General features: G+C 31.9%; 1 protein-coding gene across 1 annotated transcript in view; it reads right to left on the bottom strand.

Moving 5' to 3' along the window:
* Positions 1-21,873, bottom strand: part of LOC137932158 (uncharacterized) — a 43,282-nt gene extending 21,409 nt beyond the window's left edge. Inside the window, exon 1 of the mRNA XM_068775743.1 lies at positions 21,650-21,873. The gene's annotated coding sequence lies outside the window, so the exon portion shown is untranslated. The remainder of the gene's footprint in view (positions 1-21,649) is intronic.
* Positions 21,874-22,129: the final 256 nt, after the last annotated feature.

The raw sequence follows: 22,129 nt of genomic DNA, 5'->3' as shown, positions 1-22,129 counted from the left end.
CAAGTAGTAAACAGTAAATATTTGTAGAAAGAGAATTTTTAAATAGTTTTATCATTACGTTGTGTATTATTTCTGAAACCATATATTTTTGATAGGATGTACCATACTTTAATTGAGAGCTTTGCCGCCTATAACCAATTCACCTCTAATAATTACTTAACTTTCTTTAATATTTTGATATGTATGTACATTGTTAAAATATTATTATGAATGTATTAGTAAAATATGAGTTGATAATAGCTATGTTAAAAGTGATGGTATTTCAAAACGTTAATATTGTTTTTTGAGATGATATGTCTATTGCCATAGTTTTAAAAGAGGGGTAATCATAGACAAGTAACATTTTTCCATTTGATACGACGATAAAGGAGTATATTAAAAATTCTGCTTGCGCCCAGGAAGTTACGTGATAGGAAGGTTCGTCTTTATTGTCTGTACAAATATCGTACTATTCATCCTCGTGTACTCCCTACATTTTGTTTTCATTTCACTCCCTATTTCTTTGTAGTATAAAACATTCGCAGAGGATGTAAGTTATATGAAAATATATAATATTCATTTAAAAAAGTAAATATGTGTTATGAACGTTGAAAGGGGTAATTGGAAATTGATAGTTTATATTATTTAATAGCCTTTGCTTTTGATCACTTTTAAATAATTTATGTAATTTTTTTTTCTATTCCAACGTGATAGGCCAATAACTTCTGGCTGTACAGTCTGCAAAGGACAGATAGGTAGATCATTAATTATAAACATATATATATATTACAAATGACCAATTTCGCCGTATAATTTTAAAAATTGTCTGTTTTACCTTCGAGTAACACTTTTTTTTATTAATGTTAATTATATTTTGGTTTTAACCGGATGCGTGCGTTACCGGATTCGAAATGGTTCTTATTGCGCAAGTGACACCGTTCTGAGAAGGCGTTCTACCTTATCCATTAAGAGCGCAAATAATTTCACATTAACCTTAGAAGTTTGTCAACAGAGATTTTAACAATTATGATTCTATTGATTTTAAAATTTAATGTTAAATTTCACAATTTTTTTCGTAAATATAAATGAGTTGTGTACATCTGCTGTTTATTTCACGGCGAATATATTTAATAAATCCATCAACTAATTCTCTCATGTGTAAAAAATACATATTCATAAAGCATGTTTAGAAAAGGAACTTAAAACTCATACGTGTAAAAGTTTTAAAGACTTGATTGTATGGTGCATTTGCTGTCAGTTACGGCTTCAATAAATATTCAAATAAGCGTTTTCAAAATTAGGATAACTGCATATTAAATTAATTACTGTTTACATACCTGCAGACTGCACTACCAGAAATTACTGCCCTGTTATAAAGATAAAAAAATTAACGTGGCCTTATTCAGAGTGATCATTTTATACCAGGGGCTATGTAAATAGGTGTTAAAGCTTTAAATTAAAGGTTTTTGCTGGCAAATGAGCTATATTTTCACAATTTTAAAGCCAACTAATCGCTTTTACCAATAACTAATCGCTTTCTGTAAAAGTATGTTTGCGAACTTTGATTTATGTTGTAAAGAATGTTGAAAAATAACTTAAATAATTTATCGACGTAGTCAGTGATCTATATACATACGTATATTTTTGGAATAATATGATGTGAATGTAGTTTGTGCGTACTATAGATATTGTACGATATCAATAGCGGTAGGGTATGATTGTAAATTGAAGTGAATGCACTTGAAGTCAATGGTCCCGCTATTAGTGAAATTAGTTATAGGAACGGTCCGCACAAAGCGTATTATCAGAAGAATTGATTCCAAGAACTATAGTTATAGGCATACAAAATATACATACTATTACTCGTATTAAACTAATTATAATGTACCTATAGGATTAGGTTACTTGAAATAAATTTATAAGTATGTTAAAAATGTGAAGTAATGACCAATAGAACAATATAGATGTACAAAAGGTATATGTATCGTGGTTATTTATCTGACAGAGAATTGACAAGCAACGCAAACTACACAAAAATTTTAATTTACTACCGCTATAATAACTAGATAAAATTTTCAAACCTATAATTTATTGTAGTTAAGTTATAAATAAAATACTTTAATAATCATGTTTGATTGTCCATATAGAATGTGCATCATCTAAATTTCTAAGGTTTTTAAGTATTTTCTTGCTTTTTGATATGAGTTGAATAATTAATATTATTTTATTACGTATTGTTATATTTACCGGATCTTTGATTATAGGTGTAAAACCTTTGAAGGCGTGCGTATAGCTTATTTGCGTTCAATTAATTTATGGTACACTTAATCCTAAAATCAATAATTTAAGATAGAATAGACAGTACAATGAGTAAAAAGCTTACTCGAAATTCGGATTCTACTTTTTCTTTCCAGACAGTAGACGCCCATTACAACGCACAGGCCTCGGACATAGATCGGTGCGATGACCGATCTTGTGTTACCTGCGACCCTAATTATGTCATCGGTTTACCCATTAAGTAATGGGGAGCTTACCCACTCATGGTCGTCACTAAAGAACCTTTCGACCACAATGGCCATCGGTTAAATTCGGATTACTACATTTTCAAATGAATTATTGTTTACTACCTGTTTCTGTGAATTTTGCTTTCTGCAAGAAGTTGAAGGCGTTAGGCATTCCAATAAAAATTTTTAATTAAAGTAACAATGTAATTTCAAATTCAGAATGATATCTTTATACAGGCCAGTTGGTAATAGGTATAAAAGCTTTAAAGCTTTTTGCTGGCAAATGTCATTTCTTACACATTTAAGGCTCTTACACCTCTAACGAATCATTATGTATTTAATTTTAATTAAAATACGTTTTTAAATAAGATATTAAAAATAAAAATCATTATTGTATTATATATATCACTCGAGCATTATGTCAAGTTTTTTTTAATATGCATATCTTCGTACTATAAATGTAAACGCATTCTTAATCAGATACAGTAAGTTGATATGGTACTTTCATTTAATAACGTTGCGGTTATTTTAATTCCATTACAGTATAAATGTAGGAAGATTATAAAATTTAGTAGCGTAAATATTTATGTATGTACTTGTTTAACGTCATTATGAACAAGTGTGTGAATGACTAATTCAATATTTAGGACGTTGGTAAGGACGCCAGCGATACGCGGGCAAGTACCTCCTCTGCTCCTTAATGGATATAACAATTCGAAGCCGATTCAAAGTACAAAAACACTTACGATAAAATAATAGTCGTCACGTTTGAAGATAAACTAATGAACGTGGTTATTTTAGAGCTGTCGATACCGGGGTAATACCCTGAACTCATTAATTTCTGGCTTTTTGAGGTCATAATATTTTATTAATTCTCTTTGATCAAAACTCATTTGTATTAATCTAATTTAAAGTTATAGGATAATTGAGTTACAGTAGCTTTAAAGGTGGGAATGTATATATTTGCGGTCAATTAATATGTGTAATATGCAACTATGGATATTTTTGATAGGGAATTCAAACTGTCTGAAAGTCCATGGTCTCAAAATAGTAAATAACGTAATCATAATATTGTAAGAAAAAGTTTTTTCTTTATTAAAAAGACCATCCGTATTAAAATTAATTTTTGTTTGTAATCTGTTGCTGCAGACTTTGTACTGCCTCGAGTTATTGCTTAGCAGCGTTCCAGCGTAAAGTAAGCCGTACTGTCCAGTTATTGGTTAGTCGCAATTCAATAGAAAAAGAACAATATAACGTATTTTTAAGTGTTTACATTATACCAGTTGATTGGAAAACTTTAAAGCTAACAAATGACCCGTATGTTCATAACTTTAAAGCATTTATACCTATAAACAATTATCCCGTTTAAAGGCTTCCTATTTACAAAACGGATATGGACGGCAATCAAAGTTAACTTTAAGGATGTTAACACAATTCCTTGATAGGTTCATGACCAAAAAATGCTAAATAGGTACTTTGTTTTTTTGATGTCCGTCGTTTATATAGGATGATTGTCATAGAATTGACGTGGATAAATTTTATTATTAACACTATTAAAATTAAGAATTAATATATTTTTTAATAAATTTGTTTGGATGTGTTATGTGAACACGGAGGAGCTCAGAAAATCTGGAGAAGCTAATACTCGCTAGACTGATGTAGTTACAAAAGAATGCAACACCACCGTGCATGGCTCCATAAAGCTTTCATGAAAGAACAGCTTGAAGAAAACTGGTAGAGGCGACTGACATGTTTGGCCACGACACGCAGTCACTAGGAAGCGACTAAGAAGAATTTATCGCAAAGATTTGATTGATATCTGATGAATAGTAGAGAACTGATGCCATAGTTCTCATGTGACTCTGTCCTTTAAATCATTGTTATTATTATAGTTTCACATGCTATCATAATAAAGTCTTTTATTCTTTTTGTATTAAATTTCTCCGCTTATAACTACGTTCAATATGTAAAGGTGAAAGTAAAAAGTAGATAAAACGTTTTTTTCCAAGAAAGATAAACTTAAACTCAATGGAGGTGCTCGTTAAGCGATAACATATGGCAGCGGTTCTTTGATATTCGTAACTCCAGAGGAAGTAATGTTGTTCTTTTACATCCGACTTATTTTCATGTGCCGATTTCTCAGTAGATTTCATTAACGGTTTTGTATTTCACTAGTAACTAATAAAATTAAAATTTAGTTTAATTTTTAGCCAAATTAAGTTATCAATTATTTTGAGGACATTTTTTGGCGGAGCGATAGTTTTAAATGTTACCAAATTATATACAAAAATGTCGAAAATTATGATTTATATAAAAACATAATAACCATCCACATAATCAAGATTCACTGCTACAAATTTAACACATTATTTAGTTCACATCCAGAAGCGTAGTGAGTTTATCTATTAAATGTCAAAATATAACTTAAAAACATCTTAAACATTGTATTATAAATATAGTTTAATAATTCGTATTGTTAAATAAAGTTAACAAATAAATGCTGTTTTATTATGTAGCTCAATATCACGTAGTAATTTGGCCCAAATGAATTGAAGCAAATTAATTAGAGTGTGTTATGAAAGAAAAAGATAAACGATTCGTACTCCTATTATTTGGCCACCGCGAGACACTTCGACAATGTCTTCTTTATTGTTGTCTTGCTCCTGATCGCCTAGTAATTCGTCGGACAATTACCATTGTTTGTCTGTGGTCTTTTGTTGGCACATAACGGACAAAAGAAGAAATTTTGTCGTTCTGTTTATTAATTATTTCATCCAGTTCATTGCATATTATCTATCCACATTACATATAAATAATAAAAGTTTATGAAAATTAATGATATGCAGAAGATATGTATTTTTTATTTTTATAGAACCATTATAATATTATAACAATTCGCGAAAAACACAAGAAATAAATTAGAAAAAAAAGAAAGCTAGAAAGTTACAACAAATTTTGTATATTAAAGGGATTCGAAGCACATATACGAGTATTTAAGAAAATGTCCACCGCCCGCTTTGTAAACTTAATGAACGTACCATCGATCCCCATACTAACTGAATTTGTTAAATTTCGTTCTTAGCTGATCTTTACTTGGCTAAATAAACATTAATATCAAATTTAATATCTCCTAGCTCCAGAGATAAAAAAGATGAGCCATTACATATGTATGTAAAAATAATTTATTTATAAAAATAAATAAAATGCTATACAAAAAAACATATTTTTGCAAATTTCGCTTGAAAGTGGACCTCGACATGAGCAATAATTATTGTCCTAAAATATGTACGCATTGTTTATAATATATGCTCACGAACAGAACTTTCAAGGCAAGGTTACTTACGCTAGTCATACTGACAATTGACAAATCCGTCTCCGGAAAAACGGCTGCGCATAGCGTGGAATATTTATTTGTTTAATCGACGTGACTCGTTGAGGGTTCCTCTTTACAATATAGCCATTAATATTGATTCGTTAATAACATTTTGGGAATTGTATCGACAAACATTAAGAAAAACTGCTATTATATTTGATATTGATAATCATTTTATCAACAACTTTTTTATATAATAGAGATCTCCCCATAGATGTGGGTGGACGTCCTGCGATGTGCTTGCCAGTACATGGTTACGACTCTAGAGTCTTATGGCTCCAGCTGATATCTGTTCTACGCACTATATGACCTGCTCATTGCCTCTTCAACTTGCCGATTCGCTGGGCAACGTTGGTTATGTGCGATGTCTATGGACTCTCTCTAGGGCTGGTTGAACAGTTGTGAGCTTGCCAATGTAACCCCAAGTGTGTAACTACATTCCGTCATAGTATGTCATCAGTTATTATTCTAATCGCACACGTATTTTTAATAAACACGGTATGCTTAATGTGTAAAAAACTAACAAGCTACATTACAAACTCAATTAAAAGGAACCCTGAACTAACTAACAGCACTACAAAAGAGCGCATAAATACGTTTTATTCATATCTAGTCTAAATATTAATTCCGAAATCAGCAACGAAAAATCCAGATTTTATAGTAATGCTTATGCACGCACTACGGTTGTGAGTGCCTTCTATTTACCGCCTTGTAGTCTTTTGCGAAAAAGACTTTCCACCGGACGCCACAGACAACCTTACCTTAACGTTTATGTTAAATTCGTTCTATAAAAAAATACTATCGTAAACGCGTTATTCATTTATCTATTGCTTTTTCACATAAATACATCCACTTAGCACTAGTTTCTTGTTTTTGAAATTCATATAATCTGTAAAATAATTATTAATCAATAACATTGTGTCATTTTTGTCAATTTTATTATCGCTTTTCAAATACAAAACTTTTTTTTAATATTTTGATAATTAGTAATAACGTATCATAATGAAATAAAACATTTGATGTTTATTTGCAAAGTTGTGAATTATGAAGAAATAACACGTCATCATAAATTAGTTAATACTGATTTTTGTTAGATTAATACTTTTTTATAATTTATTATTAAGTATATAATTATAAAGATGATTAATTTTTTTATAATTTTATTGTAATAAATATGATTTAAACATTGAAATTTCGGCAGTTATATGATAATCTATGGTCATTCTTAGATGAAGTATTAATATCTATACCATGCTTCCAGTGCCGCAATGAATTAAACCACCCTTAAAAATTGTATTTATTTGTAAACAGGAATTATGAAGGCTTATTTTTCAAATACTGTAATAACTCACACAAACGATAGAATGTTTATATAATCGTATTGGAGCAGCTATTTCTGTAATAAAGCTTATAATTGCTATTAAAATTATTTAAATTTCGCTTTGATGAAAATGTTTTCGTTTTGCGTGAATGCATGTTCATCGGTGTACAAACCGGAGCTTCGATAACAGTATTTAATTTACAAATTGAGCTTTTGAACATTATAATTAAGTTTGTTTGTTTTCGAACTTAAACATATGCGAAATTACATACATATTAAAGTATTTTAATTGGTTATAGTTAAGGTTTTAATACAAATATGGACTAGACTTGTATGTAATGTCGTGAAAAGTATTTTAATAATACCGCCAATATCGAACAGTTGCAAAAGAATTTAGAAGCTATTTAAATAATCTATTTAATATGTTCAATGTTAGGTAAGGTTGCATTTTCCTTGACGTTGGAAATCGCAATTGCAGTGTATTCACCTCAAACGCTTTCCTGTCGCGTCCATAGCCCATTAAATGCAAGAAAGGTAAATAACAAACCAGGGGGAAACTGAATCTGTCCCCAAGGGCGGGCATATGTATACGTACGTATATATCAATCGTAATTTATTCATTAAAGTGATGTGTTGCGCCGTGGATAAAAAGAAGAATTTAAGTTCTATTTTTAAAAAGATTTTTTTAAAGTGTATCATGAAATACATTGCATTTTCATTTCTATTTTTGTAGAAAATTTAAATAAAATATTGCTTTTTTATCTTTCATCGTATTAGTAATAAACTCTATATAATCTAATGTTTTTTTTTTAAATCATACAGTACTATATTTAGGTACGAGTATGTGAAAACTTTTAGCGTTGAAGGAGTTCGCATTTATATATGTGTTTGAGAGGCACGTCATGATGAGGGGAAGAGCACATGGGAATGAATTTTTGATGTCCTTATCCGACACACTTGTTTCCTCTTTGACGTCCACTCGTAAAGTTTATATTGCGAGGATTTTAATATGTGTAAATATATTCTTGTCCTCAGAATATTATTATTACAGTGTTAATATTAATGTTAGAAGTATATACCGTTAATATTATAAATAATATTAACGGTATATATTAACGGTATACACCATAAATGGTAAGATGTCATGAAAATATTAATGAAGTAAATTAACCTTTAAAATAAAACAATGCATCACGTTTAAATAAGAGTGTTTAAAAATTTAAATACACATAATGAATTGGTAATAAAAATAGTCACAAAAAAAATCAAAAAAATTGTCAAAAGAAAAAAAAACGCTATTGACTAATCGCACATTATAAATAACAGTTAGAAATTTGTGTAATACTTTCGCTAATAATAAGAACTATTTTAAAAATAATATAAGGGTTATCGGTATAAAAGATTTAAAGGAGTGAATGTATAACTAATATGTCAGGAAAAAGATTCAAAGATTTTACACCAATTTCCAATCAGTCTGCATAAAGTTGTCGCTCTGAAATATGTTACATTAAATTTTTTTCTTTTGAAATGCAACATGCCAATAACTTCGGGCAGTACAAAGTCTGCAGAGACAGATAGTAAATAACAATTAATTGTATAGGATTGATATTGCTTACAAACAAGTTTCTAAAGGAAGGGCAGCAGCGTCCTCTACGTACCATAATAACCACAATGCCGTCGCCAACCCGCCTGTAAAGCGTAGCGATTATGGTATACCCCCTGTTTGTATCTTTGTGGGAGGCCTATGCCTAGGAGTCGGCGCCTACGGTCCGAAACGTCGTACCATACATTATTTGACGACAGATGAGCTAAATATTCACTAATTTGAAGCTTTAACGCCTATCAACAATCATTCAGTAATACGTAAAGTATGAAAATATTATTAAACAGAAGAAATTAAGTATAAATTATTTCCCCCTAAGAAGATTTGTTTTGTTTATTTTAATCTTCACTTTCTTGACGGTTTTTTTTTGAAGCATTTTAAAGTTTAGATAGGCTTTATCCCCTTATAAGAAACAGTTGGAAAAATATAAATAAAACACGATTCCTATTTTTGTGTTCGTATCCGTAGTTTTTTTTTTGGAAGACGCATATTTGTGATGTGTCTTTGGTTCTCTGGTGAATTACAATTTTCGAGCTCTCAATGTAAATTCAGCAACAATTTCAAAATACCGGGAGTTAAAAACGCGATACATTAAATTTCAAAGTCATAATATATTTTTAAAAGAGTGACTTATTAATATAATTTGTTTAATGTCTTTAATTAAGATCTGATAATCATTATTACTTAAATAGCTATTTAATCGTTTTCTCTATGTCGTCTTGTAGTCAAAATATCAACTATACTATTATAACTATAGTATTAGGTAAGTATTTTGTACACAGTTTAAAATGATTTTAAACAATTATTTCGTTAGGACTAATGTTGTAACGACGTTTGAAAAGCTTTAAAATTCGAATGAATTATGACAAAGATAACTAACAATGAAACCGCACACATGTGAAGAGTAAAAAAGAGTTTTAATGATTACACAGCTTGGTCGAGTGTTGACAAATGGTTGTCAGTAATCAATGAGCGTGCTGATCTATTTGGGTCCGCGTAAAAACTCCACTTTAATTATCTGGCCGCGCAGCTATTACTGAACAACAGGTTGTCAGGTTAAGCGTTAGCTGCTCGTTAACATGCCTACGTTCACTACTTATCAAAATAGTCTTACTTTCTATAAAAGGAAATCGAAGTTATCTTACTACGTGGACACATTCCATTTCTCTCTCGGCGATTTTGTTAATTGAACTTCACTAGTTTTTACTTTTATCTTGCTGTTCTTACAAACGTACGATTACATCGTAATTTTTCATGATACAGAAATTATTTCTAGTTTTTTTTTATTGAAGAATCTTTGTTTCTTTTACACTGTCTGGAATTGAACATTTTGCAATAAAGTTTTTATCAACAGTCGTTCGGATCAATCGTTTCAAGTGTCAGATCATTCAATTGGGTTTCATTCGTGATTTTATGTAACATTTGATAACTCGTTCTATTTAAAAAATTGCTTTGAAAGTGCCAATTAAGGTTAATATATCGTAATCGGTTCCGTATTTGTTCAATGACAGTCTGATTTGATGATTGATACGTATGTTGTGCTAAATATTTGAATGGAATCCGTATAAAATCGTCCGAATCGGTAGCTGAAGAAGCTCGCTTTATACTCGCGCGTTGTTTACAAACAAAGAGCCGTAAAGGGCATGGTTCGATAACCTCGCGTAAAAATGGCTGACGTAAAGTGAAACAGGTAGGAAGAAGTGGCTAGTTACATGTTCAAAGACAAAGAGGGATAGATAAAAATGTCTCAATGTTTACGAGGCGAAGCTAATTGATGTCGGTTGTTGAGCACATTCTAGTTTGCCTTAGATGGAGGCAGATCTTTGCCCGTGGATATAAATAGCGTGGCGGGTTGGTCCACAGATGTTAAGTGGACACCAGTTTAGACGTGCTCGAGTCTATTTCGAACAAGTGTAAATAAATCTAGCCGGCTACTTTCGTGCGGTTGTCACTTTCATTGCACGCAAGTCGCACAGTCCTGACTATTGAACTGTTACTCTGTAACATAATACCGATTTAGCTTTTTCAATCTAAACGATTAACATTAAACATTAGTGGTTTCATGTGTTAAAAAAATTAAATTAGATTATTAATAACAATCCATTCATCTGAACTATAAAATAAAGGTCTTATTTACATTTCCAGAGGTACAAAATTTATATGAGCGTGGAAATATTTGATTATATTCGTTGAGTTTGATGTAATGAAATATGTCAGAGGTATAATAATGACACGATAAGAACATATATATTTCAACCTAGAGAAAAGACACACCATTTAAAAAAGAAAGTGTGTACAATAAAAAAGTAGTACGTATTTGTGTGTGTGGGAAAGATTTTCTTAAACAATTTCACAAGAACGAATCAGGTAATCGAATTCGTTTGAGTATGTAATTACATTCTATAAAATTTAAGTAAACTAGGTTTATAGTTTATTGTGCGCATGTGTTCTGCTGCCATGTTGTTAACTCTTCATGTAGGAAAATTGTAAGAATAACGAATGATAATTAAAACATATTAAGAATAAATATGCTGTTGCATTAGCAAATTGAGTGTAATTAATCAACCTGATTCGCAGTTTAGGGACACAAGCGTCGTTCTATGCCCACACTCGTTAGTGTCGTCGCTTGTCATGATGCATCGATAACCTTCGTTAATATTCATTGAATATTCAAACTAATGTGCGGTGCGTTTCAAGAACGATAGATAGTTTGTTCAAAAATATTCAATTATTTATTGATACTGTTTAATATTGCAATGTGATATCTACAATAAGGTAATAATTAATGTGTTCACCATGTTATATTTCAAAATAAACCGTCAAGAAATCAACCAAAGAATTGTATTTTAAAATAATGTTGCATTTCGACTGGAGAATGGTCACATAGAATAGCTCAAGAATTATTACTGATCTTTTCATCTGGTGATAAGATTCATAAATATATAAAAACCTTACAAATTATTATATATTGATTTATTTGAAATTTGTTTATATAATTATGCGTTATCACTTGAAGGAATACGGGTAACAAAGTTAAATAGCAGCTTTTGCTAATATCAGTTAAGATGTGAGTTGCAGGGAATGGGATTGAATTATGTTATACATACATATTATGTGAGACTAAAGATTTTGATTAATTTTCGAATGCGTTTGAGACAATTAGTAGAGGTTTGATGTTCGGCATACTTACCGAAAGTTGACTTAACATTACAAGCATTACTGAAAATCTTTTATTAATGAGCAAGTAAGAAGGATAACTACACATTTGTATGAGACGACAATGTAAACTTGCTGGGCAGACATGGACTTCTGAAATATAAACCTTTGTTTTTTATCTAGCAGCGGTTCTTTCATATTCTAAAAAATAACAAAAAAAGGCTTTTGGTTATCCGATCTTTTGTAAATAGTCTATTGATCGTAGTCAGAAAAGAGGCGCGACGAAACGATGCGGAATTTCCTTTTTTTCTTAACTTTTTGCACACATTAGAATTTTATTTGCAAAAAAATTCAAAACTTCACGACACTAACAATCATTTAATAACTGTAAATAATGTGTTATGATATCTGCTTTTTATGTGTTTATTTAGGATTGTATACTAATTTATCATCATCATTTCTGCCGCCCAGTTCCGGATATAGGCCTCCCCTATAGATTTCCGATAGGACCAGTTTGGCAGCCTATTGGTATAAGTCGACAGAGCTCAAAGATTAACAGAAATTTGAGCACCTGTTCAGAGATGACAAAAAAAATTTGAGCGTCTCTTTGTAAATGGCAGATGGTTGGTCTAACTAGAAGTAATTGTTGTTTCTTCCTTCATTATATTATAGTCGGATGCGGTGTCAAAAATACGGGTTTACTCACACCGCGTCCAAGTATTAAACCAATAATGACGGGTTTATAATTAACGAACGGGATGTTTATAAAATGCTATTTACGTTTACTTCGGATGTATGCGACTTACACATTAAATTCTTTGTTAAATAAAAATAATGTTAAATACCTTCTGCACCATTATCGTTAGTAAAGGTCTCATACGTATAGAAAGAGAACATGTGTGCTGTATACCTACGTGTGCCGACCACATACTGCAGTGTCGACTCAGCAAATTCCACAGGCATCAGTCAAATCGATTCTCATGACATTTAAGATTATTAATACTGAATACAATTATATAGTTTCCGATATCTAAAAGCTAATGGTAATCAAATCTATGATAGATAATGTATTTATATTTTATAACTCTGGCGTTCCATTTCAGAAGTAATGTTAAAGAAATACTGACATTTAAATATAATAACCGTGTTTTTCTTGCAGTTGATATTATTTCTTAAACTTTTTCTGAGAATGAGAATTGTTCCAAAAATTTTTTGTCGTATTTTGTATTGTTTTTATTTCTCTTCTTGATGCCACGACTTAATAATAGCACAAATTGAAAAAATTTAAACCTCTTTTATTGGCGTCAATGACCTCTTGCTAGATTGTATCTTTAATGTTTATGCTGTTTTTGAGAAACAGTCAAACAGGCTTAATGTATGAAATATTTTTGGTAAGCATTATCTAGTACCTAATTATATTCTACTACCATATTAAGTTCATATATGCTTTGAATTTGATACGGAGTTTACATATTGTTTAATAATCTTATTTTATAGTAATAAATTATTTCGGACTTATTCGTATATACAGTACACGTGAAATGCGATAGATTTTTAAAATAAAAATATTTATATATTTATATATTACTGTTTCATCTATATGTTATAAAGGGAAGTTGCAAGGTCTATCCATGTTACATAATAAGCAAATATCAGATGTTTCCTCGTCCTTATTCGATAGAGTAAAATGTGCTCCGACGCGACGCTTTGTGAAACTTTTTTGTACAGGAAATTCAAATTAGCGCTCAGTTAGTGTTACTTCCGTTCAAGGTGTTATATTTGAGAAAGTAAATAATTTATTTGAATGTAGTTATTGTAAATTAGAATAATATTAGTCGAAACATAACATTATGTATTGTATGTTCATTGGCTGTTACATTAAGAGCTTTTTGTTATATAGAAGGTTCGTCATAGTATTGCTTTGTTTTGTATGTTATAGTTTTTAACTTAATTTACATTATCGCTTTTAACATAAACGTAAGTTTTTACATACCCAGTTTTGGATTTTTACATCTACTATAAGTTTTTATTACATTTTGTTAGTGAGACTGCGAAAAGGATGTACCATATTTCAAACGATGTCAGTATAATATCAATCCTAAATATACCACCATACATACTTCGTACCGGGAATGGGAAGTTTTGTAGATGAACAACCCAGAAGTGGCAGTGGGCAGACCGCATAGCGCACAAAACACATAACCGCCGGAGCCTTAAGGTTCTAGAGTAGATATCACGTACTGGCAAGCGGAGCGTAGGACGTACATTCATAACGGACAGACAATCTTGTTAAAGTCATTCTAAGACGCTGGATGCGGACTGCTTCCAAATCATTTATTGGAAATCTATGGGGACAGCGACACTATACGGTACTGATCATCAAATCAACGTCAAATTGAAATCGGAGTATAGGGCAGATAGTTGTTAGCCTTAGAAAACTTTTAGTAAGAAAAAATCAAAATCTAGCCATTGCAGCATAATTTTTTTCTGTCGCTCAAAAATTCAAAAGTAAACACTTCTAATCATATTTAAAGAGAGAACATCCTAGTACGCATAAAATTAATTCACTTTTTTTCATGGAAATAATAAAAAAATAATAGCCACAGGCCACATCAATCGATTTTGGCTTGATGTTTATTTATGGGACAATGTATTAAAAGGAATGGACACAGCTGAGATTTTGGATTATAGTATTATGTAATAATGTATATAGGCACAATAATAACGTGCAAGATTTTTACACGCGGGTGAGACGAACCAAAACAAATGTGAGGAACACCGTTACCTCACTTCGCGGAATTGAATAAAAAGAAGTAAAAAAATGACAACGCGCAACGGTAATCTTTGTCCGACGCAAGGTTCCATTCACAAAAACTTCGCGGGCGCGAATACGTACTCTCCTGGTGAGATATTATATTCAAGGCTTAGTGTAAGCGTGTCATTATGAATAAGTTAATATGATTTACGATTGACACGCCGACAGGAAGAACACAATTTTGTCCAACGGAATTTATTGTCAGTCTTGCGCTTTTATAGAGGGGGCATGAGCGTAACATGTTACGCGTTGGTAAATATAAATTATTTATTTAGAGTAAAAAGATTTAGAGACAATTTCATCATCATTTTTTCAGTTGTAAGACGCCTACCGCTGGATATAGGCCTCCACCAAGGTTTTCCTTAGACCGGTTGGAATCGGTCTTTCTTTACCGTTCTGTTGTTGCCATTCCAAAACCTCAAGGACTCGGCGGCTATGTTCTGCAATCTATGTTGCCTTCCAGCTACCGCTTCAACTTGCCAATCCGCTAGGTCATTTCGGTTATTTTCCTTCATCTACGGATTTCCTCATTTCTGATTCGATCTCGTAGAGATATTCTGAGCATAATCCTTTCCATGGCTCGTTGATCGACTATGAGATTGTTAATGAGGATCAGGTGTGAGACCAGCTTTCTGTGCTGTAAGTCATCTCTCGTAACATACCTTGGTCAGGATAGAGGAGGCCACTATCGCCTCCGTTTAGATAGAAGAAGGCAAAAAAACCTTTCTCAACTTCTGCAGAACAGTAGCCAAAACAGTAATAAACAGGAACAAATAATAAGATAAACAGTGCAATACAAAAATGTATATCAAAATTAATTAAAATAGAAATAAATTAAATATGTAAATGTTAAAATTGAAAATAGGAGAAATAAGAGAACTGTAATATATAGACATAAGATGTAAAATTAAGTTAAAAAGCTGTGATATATATAAACTGTATAAATAAACTAAACTGCAGTCATTGAGGATGGACGAATGTATATTAGAAAGCGGAAGAGAAAAATTGACTGATTGGTAGAGATCGTGAAGAATGGAAGAAGAGTATGAAAATAATAAAAAGGAAGCGAAAAATTTAATAACGAAAATAAATCCCTGTTTCCAACAAAATAGAGGGTGGAACGAGATGTCCCCAATAGCGGGGGTCGCAAAAAAAATACATACATTGGTCGTAGAGTTTTATATCAAGGCAATTTTTGGTCAAAAAGATGTTTCAAATTCAATTTCTTTTGACATTTACCAAACAAGAATTGCAAAAGCGTCAGCATTTTTATTGCAAAAGAGGTTTAATATATAAGTTAGTGTTATTGCGGTGCACCATCAGCTTGCGTACAAGACGCAACAAAAGTTTAATGAGTCCGCAATTAAAATCAAACTAGTACGCAGTGCTAGTTTCGATACTATTGTGCGTGAAATGTCTAATTAAAACTACACATTTCAGTGTTTTTGTTTGCTCGCCAATCATTCTTGTAATTGACAACGGGAATGTAATCGTTTAATATGTTACACTAACCTATAAAATATACAATTTCTAACTACGCGTACACAAATTTTTGAATATTCACGAATATAGTTATTTGAAAAAAATCACTAATCAGTATAGAGCACGTCTATCGTCTTATCTAATGTTTTTAATAAAAAAACGTAAAATCTAATTTTACGCCGACAACGGCGTAGATATATAAATTGTCACTTTAGTTATTTTTAAACGTAAGAAGGAGTCTTCAGTCAGTACGTACGATAGGCATAAATTTAAGAATTTCAGGCTCCAATAAAAACGTAAGACAGTAGGGCCGTCATTTTTAAAAGGGCAATAAATAAAGCGAATTCGGTCGGTTGTCACCTCAAGTGTATCCATATGGCACAGTTCCCAGTGAAAACGGTCTCGGCACCCTATAAATGAGAGTTTCGCTTATAATATATAGCACAGACGACGTAATTAATCTTGTATTTATTTAACTCACAGAATATATTACAAGTCGTAAGTAGATTATACAAGGAAATATTGTATTCAATATTTAAGACGATTCCTTTACGAACATAACCGACGAAACGCATTTATGAATTTATATGCCTATATATATTCACGTGTTTGTAGACAGAGATTTATCAAATCGTTTGTAAGTAAGTTTAAAGGAACCGGCTCTTGTTAATAAAAGCAATACGGAACACATGTTGACTCTTGATTCTATAAAAGATAAAAAAAGATAACTTTTGCTTCCAGGTAACCGCAGTGATCATTTAGAACAATGCTGGAGAAAAAGCGGTATAGCTTTTGTTATGTCCGTGCAATGGAGACGGAAGGCGGGAACCGTGGGAGTGAACGAGGGAGCCGACCTGCTCCAGCGCGGGAACATCTCATTCTGTACCTTGTTCACATGACCGAAGATATAAAAACAAGATGCCATTAAGCGATGAATTCTCACATCTATTGATCGGGAATAGTTGTTGAGCAACGCCAGCAGCTTTCGTTATTATTATCACAGGTATCTATGAGGATCTAATACGCTTCATCGGTCAAATAGCAAATTATGTAATCATTAATGTTGTAAAACATTGGAAAAAAATTTCATGGTTTTTTATAAGAGTTAATAGTTATCAGTAATTGAGTTTGTATCACGGTGAATGGGGCCAAGCGCAGCGTGAGCGAGACACGGCTTTTACATGTACTCTTTGAAGTTACATCGATTTACGACGCTTTTCAAAATATAATAAACGATGTACAAACCCGATGATACATTTACGTTTTCAATTACGTTTACGCTAAACAAGAAGTTTCCTTCGTAAAATTTATCATTGCAACTGTTACTATCCCTTTTAAAAATACACTTGTGTGACAGAATTACGGACGAGAGAGCAGCGATGTTTCGAAACGGGTGAAAGCAGTTCGCAAATACGTTTAATATTAAATACATTTTCGAACGGAATAAAAGTACTTGCTTCTTATTAACTTTACATAATGCATAATTTCGATTTACATTTGACTTTGTTAACGATTTCTTTTTATTATAATAAAACGTGTAACGATATTTCTCGTGAAATTATCATAAAATTAGATGCGTCATTGTGGAAAAGTCTTAACTGTGGGAGGGCTTTTGTCTGAGTTAGGAAGTGCAAAAGACATCGTAGTCAAAGGGCCATAAAAGTCAAACGATGGCAGGTTTGTGTGTCGCGACAGGTGTGGGCTGCGGACGCCGGTTTTGCGACGGGTTTCAAATGCCTCAGGCGCTCAAATCAACTCATAATTCCATTTTTCTAATCATGCCATGCCATTATTAGAAACTACATTATTAGTGCCAACTGAATTCTAGTTTTTTTCAAATGTTTATACAGTAAACGATAGGAAAATAAAATCATGATAGTTAGACATTGGGTTTTAAACTTTTATAATAAAAATCACTTTTGTATTTTTTTAATTTTTTACAACCAAAGCTTCAAGAGCTCAATTAGTACTACTTCATGAGTTTGTTCCAGCAGGATGGGACCATTTGTCATACATGTTATGAAATTGAGTGGCCGCCACGAAGTCCAGATTAGTGCCTTATTATTTTATGGGGACATATCAAGAGCAGTCTTCTGTAGCTCTCCGAAGATACTTGCTTAATATCTGAGAACAAATGGCGGCAGTTCCAATAGTTTAACAACAACTAAAGCGTGCTTCTGAAAACCTAGTCGTTTGGAAGATGTTTCCCAAAGATCTGAAGAACACTTTGACGGTTTAACTCGATTTGTTTGTTAAAAATATGTATTCGATAAAGCACATCTTATGGTTTTTTTTTAAATTTAAAAGTAAACTTTAATATGACCCGCGCTTTATAAAAGCGTTATTTGTTTATGTTGTTGCACTGACATAATATGTATTTAGTAGTTAAAATAAACGTACATTTTGTGTTATCGCTGTTGTACCGTTAACATTTTAAGTATATTGTTAAATGATCGAGTGCAGTGCTCCATTGTTACGGTATGAAACATTGTACGCCGGGTGTATTCATCTGCTTAGTTTCTGTAATCTAATCTGTCGCGTCGTGGAAGCGGCACGGACTCTTTAGTTTACATTGCGGCCCGTGATATTAACAATGTGACTTGAATCGATCTTTACAAAACAAGAAACCGAGTAATTGATTGATTCGTTCCTGTTCACATAATATAAATAGAAACGAATAGGTTTACGTTACTGCCCATTTATGACTGTTGCTTCACTTTCAAATCTTAAGATACACATATTCTATCGGTAATGTACAAATATTGATTTGGCTTTGTAAATTCCTCAGAGATGTGATTTATTGCGTTATGACTGTATTTACATTATTACAGTTCGAAACTGTATATTTTAAACAACATGTTACTAGTACTTGAAATAACATTGTACTCCAGTGATAAATAGATAAATATTTTTATTTGTTTATATGGAGGACTAACAGCTGCAGTCAAACTAAATAAATCATTAACGTTAACGGGATTTCAAAGCTACTTTTAAATAAAGCAATACTTGTGTTTCGTTGAGTTAGTTCTTTTTTATCCATATGAATATGTATTGTTATGATTTAAACACTAGCAAGTCCTTTTAATTTTATTTACAATAACTTTTGTCGTGTATAACAACGCGGTTTGCTTCTGTACGGGTGCAAGATATGGAAGGTCACAAAAGACATCACTCGTTAAGAACAAGACTTCATTGACCGCTGCCTCTGAAAAGTTCTCTGTATTTACTGGATCGAGAAAATCACCAATATATAATCTATAGGAACGCTACAGTGAGAGCCCGATCAACCAGCAGATCAAACCCCGGAAATCGAGCTGGATAGGCTAGGAAAGAGAAAACCTGGTCACCCTAAGCAGTCAGGATGGTGGACGATAATTAATGGATTCCGCGGAGTTTGACGAGCATTGCGCAGATGGCTTCTAGTTAAATCGTCAAGAGCATCGGCTTAGGCCTCTATATACTCTTTTTATTTAAACCTGATTCGATCTTTTTTGTAAAAAGTAGAACCATGGCTATATTTCTCCAATTTTACACGTGATTACATATGATATAATCATTGAGAGTCAAAATCGATAAAAATATAAAATTTATAAGATTCATATTTTTACATTAATTATAAACGTAGACCGTTTTTTAAATTTAAAAATGGAGACGAAAATTATTAATTAATAATGACCAACGATCGTAAATTTCTTCTGATATATTCCTCTAAAGAGCTAAAAGCGTGGACTGGATAGAAAAGGTTATATATTTCTTGAAGTGTATGTGATACCTAGAACACCTATGTATACCTATGTTGGAGAAACTAAGTGATTTGGTAATAGTTATGAATACAAAGTTTTATTAGTCATTGTAACAGACGACTTTGATTCTACACGTATCAGTAAAATACTTTTTAATGTTTATTTAGGGCATTCATAACTCGGTATGCAGCATTAAAATCATTGAATGACATTCTTTCGAAGCAACAATATATAAAGTAACAATAACATCTAAGTACGGTTAGTTTCATCACAGACATAACCTGTTAAATTGTTTGACAATTTGTATTAATTGTTTACATTTTAGCAATACAACAGTCGCACAAGCCGGTGCCGTGTCATAATTAAAAGTTATTATGGCGCATGTAATATATTTTAAATGAATGCATAATTACATGTATTTTAAAGTAAGTAAGCGGCTATTTGATATTTGTGTATTATTATATAATAATTTTAACGATAATGTATACAAATCTGTACAAAGTGTACGTATCAGTTTTAAATAACGAAATCAGATTATTTTTCGAAAATGTTTAATTGTCGGAATGTTTATGAGTTTTTTAGTGTTATAAAAAAACTTTCCGCGCGCAATTAACGATTTACGTTAGATTTTACTATCTATCAATGTTTATAAACTTGTATATATATAAAAGATACTCATAAAAGATTAAAAAGAAGTATACACTAGTATAAATTGCGACAAATTTTCAGAAAAAAAATTTAATATTTACTTATTTATACCCATAACATAAGATTAACATAAGGCGTATTTATATAAAAACAACCGTAGTTTCTTTTATTTGAAATATTTTTGTTATGACGTATTAATAATTAATATGTTGTATGTAACTACATATTTTATAAAGGGTCAAGTTAAACTGCGAAGAGTTCAGGACCAAGACAGTACATGCGTAAGTGTTAATAATATTGACTTTTGATTTACGTTGTACCGGCGTTGTTTGTGTGCCATGTGCTCTCATTGCAAGTATAACTCACGATAATTATGATTATCAATGTTCAATTGTCCTAATTTTAATGCGTACAATTTAAGTTAAATGTTGTATTTCTTAAAATTATATATTTAGCAAGGAAGCGTAAAATTAGAAAAGCCTAGAAAAGACTTCAACGCACACAAATTGGTAAGATTTTTTTAAAAACATGCCTTGGTTTCCTAAAGATGGTTATTTATTTACTAACACTGTAAAAAATTAACTTACAGTATATATCAAAATAAAGTTGTTGAGACATACGAAACGTTTATAATTCTATTTAAATCATGTTCGATACGTCCCTCTCTAATGAATATAGCGATGAAAATGTTTAATTGTTTCCTTAATTACTAATCATTAATTCTGTTGCATGCGTGAGTGATTGTAAAAATTACGTTTACCTTCAAATATTGCTTTTATTTTTGGAATAAATTATAATTTAATGGAGTGGAGTAATAAATAGGAAATATATAATTATTAGATTTTTGGATAACAAAATAATGTCCGCACAAAGCAAAACAAATCAAGTAACATAGAAACTGATTGTATTGCATCGCACGACCTTCGGTCGGCTATGCAGTTCATGGCGCGATCTCTTCTTGTCTGCATAAATCAGCTGGACAACACTCCTACATAAGCGTACATTGAAATTCAACACACACTTACCGTAAACAGACGGCCGTATTGAAAATAAACCGTAAACCTCCAATGTGCAAAGTCACAGAACAAATTGAACAACACAAACGCCGAAATATTGTCAGCGAGATAAATAAAATGAAAGTATTGTGAAACTAAAAACTTGATACAATATCACCACTTCATTCACGTTACGTCGGACCTGCGAGTAAAGTTTGTTGTGTTCGTAGCGAGCGCGGAGTACGTGTGACTCTCTCGACTGTGACTAGTCGAATGGTCACTGTTCCAACTCGAACTCGGCTCGGCGCGCTCGGCGGGGCGAACCTCGAGCGATCGCTTCGCTGAGTGCGCGATGGACAGGTTGCTTCCGCGACGCATCACTAAATAAATTGACAGCACCACGCACTAATGTGCATAGAATCGGAGATCTTACGGCTGCCGCTGCTACAAAATTTCTTTACTTAAATATTCTTTCGTTTTTAACGAATCAAATTCAAAATATCTATGATT

This window comes from Battus philenor, unplaced genomic scaffold (genome assembly GCF_028537555.1).
Source record: "Battus philenor isolate CCGP_79_NKW_IND1 unplaced genomic scaffold, ilBatPhil1.0.hap1 SCAF_9, whole genome shotgun sequence".
Taxonomy (NCBI): Eukaryota; Metazoa; Arthropoda; class Insecta; order Lepidoptera; family Papilionidae; genus Battus; species Battus philenor.
The sequence above is the reverse complement of the archived record's forward strand: the minus strand, read 5'-3'. Positions and strand labels throughout refer to the sequence as shown.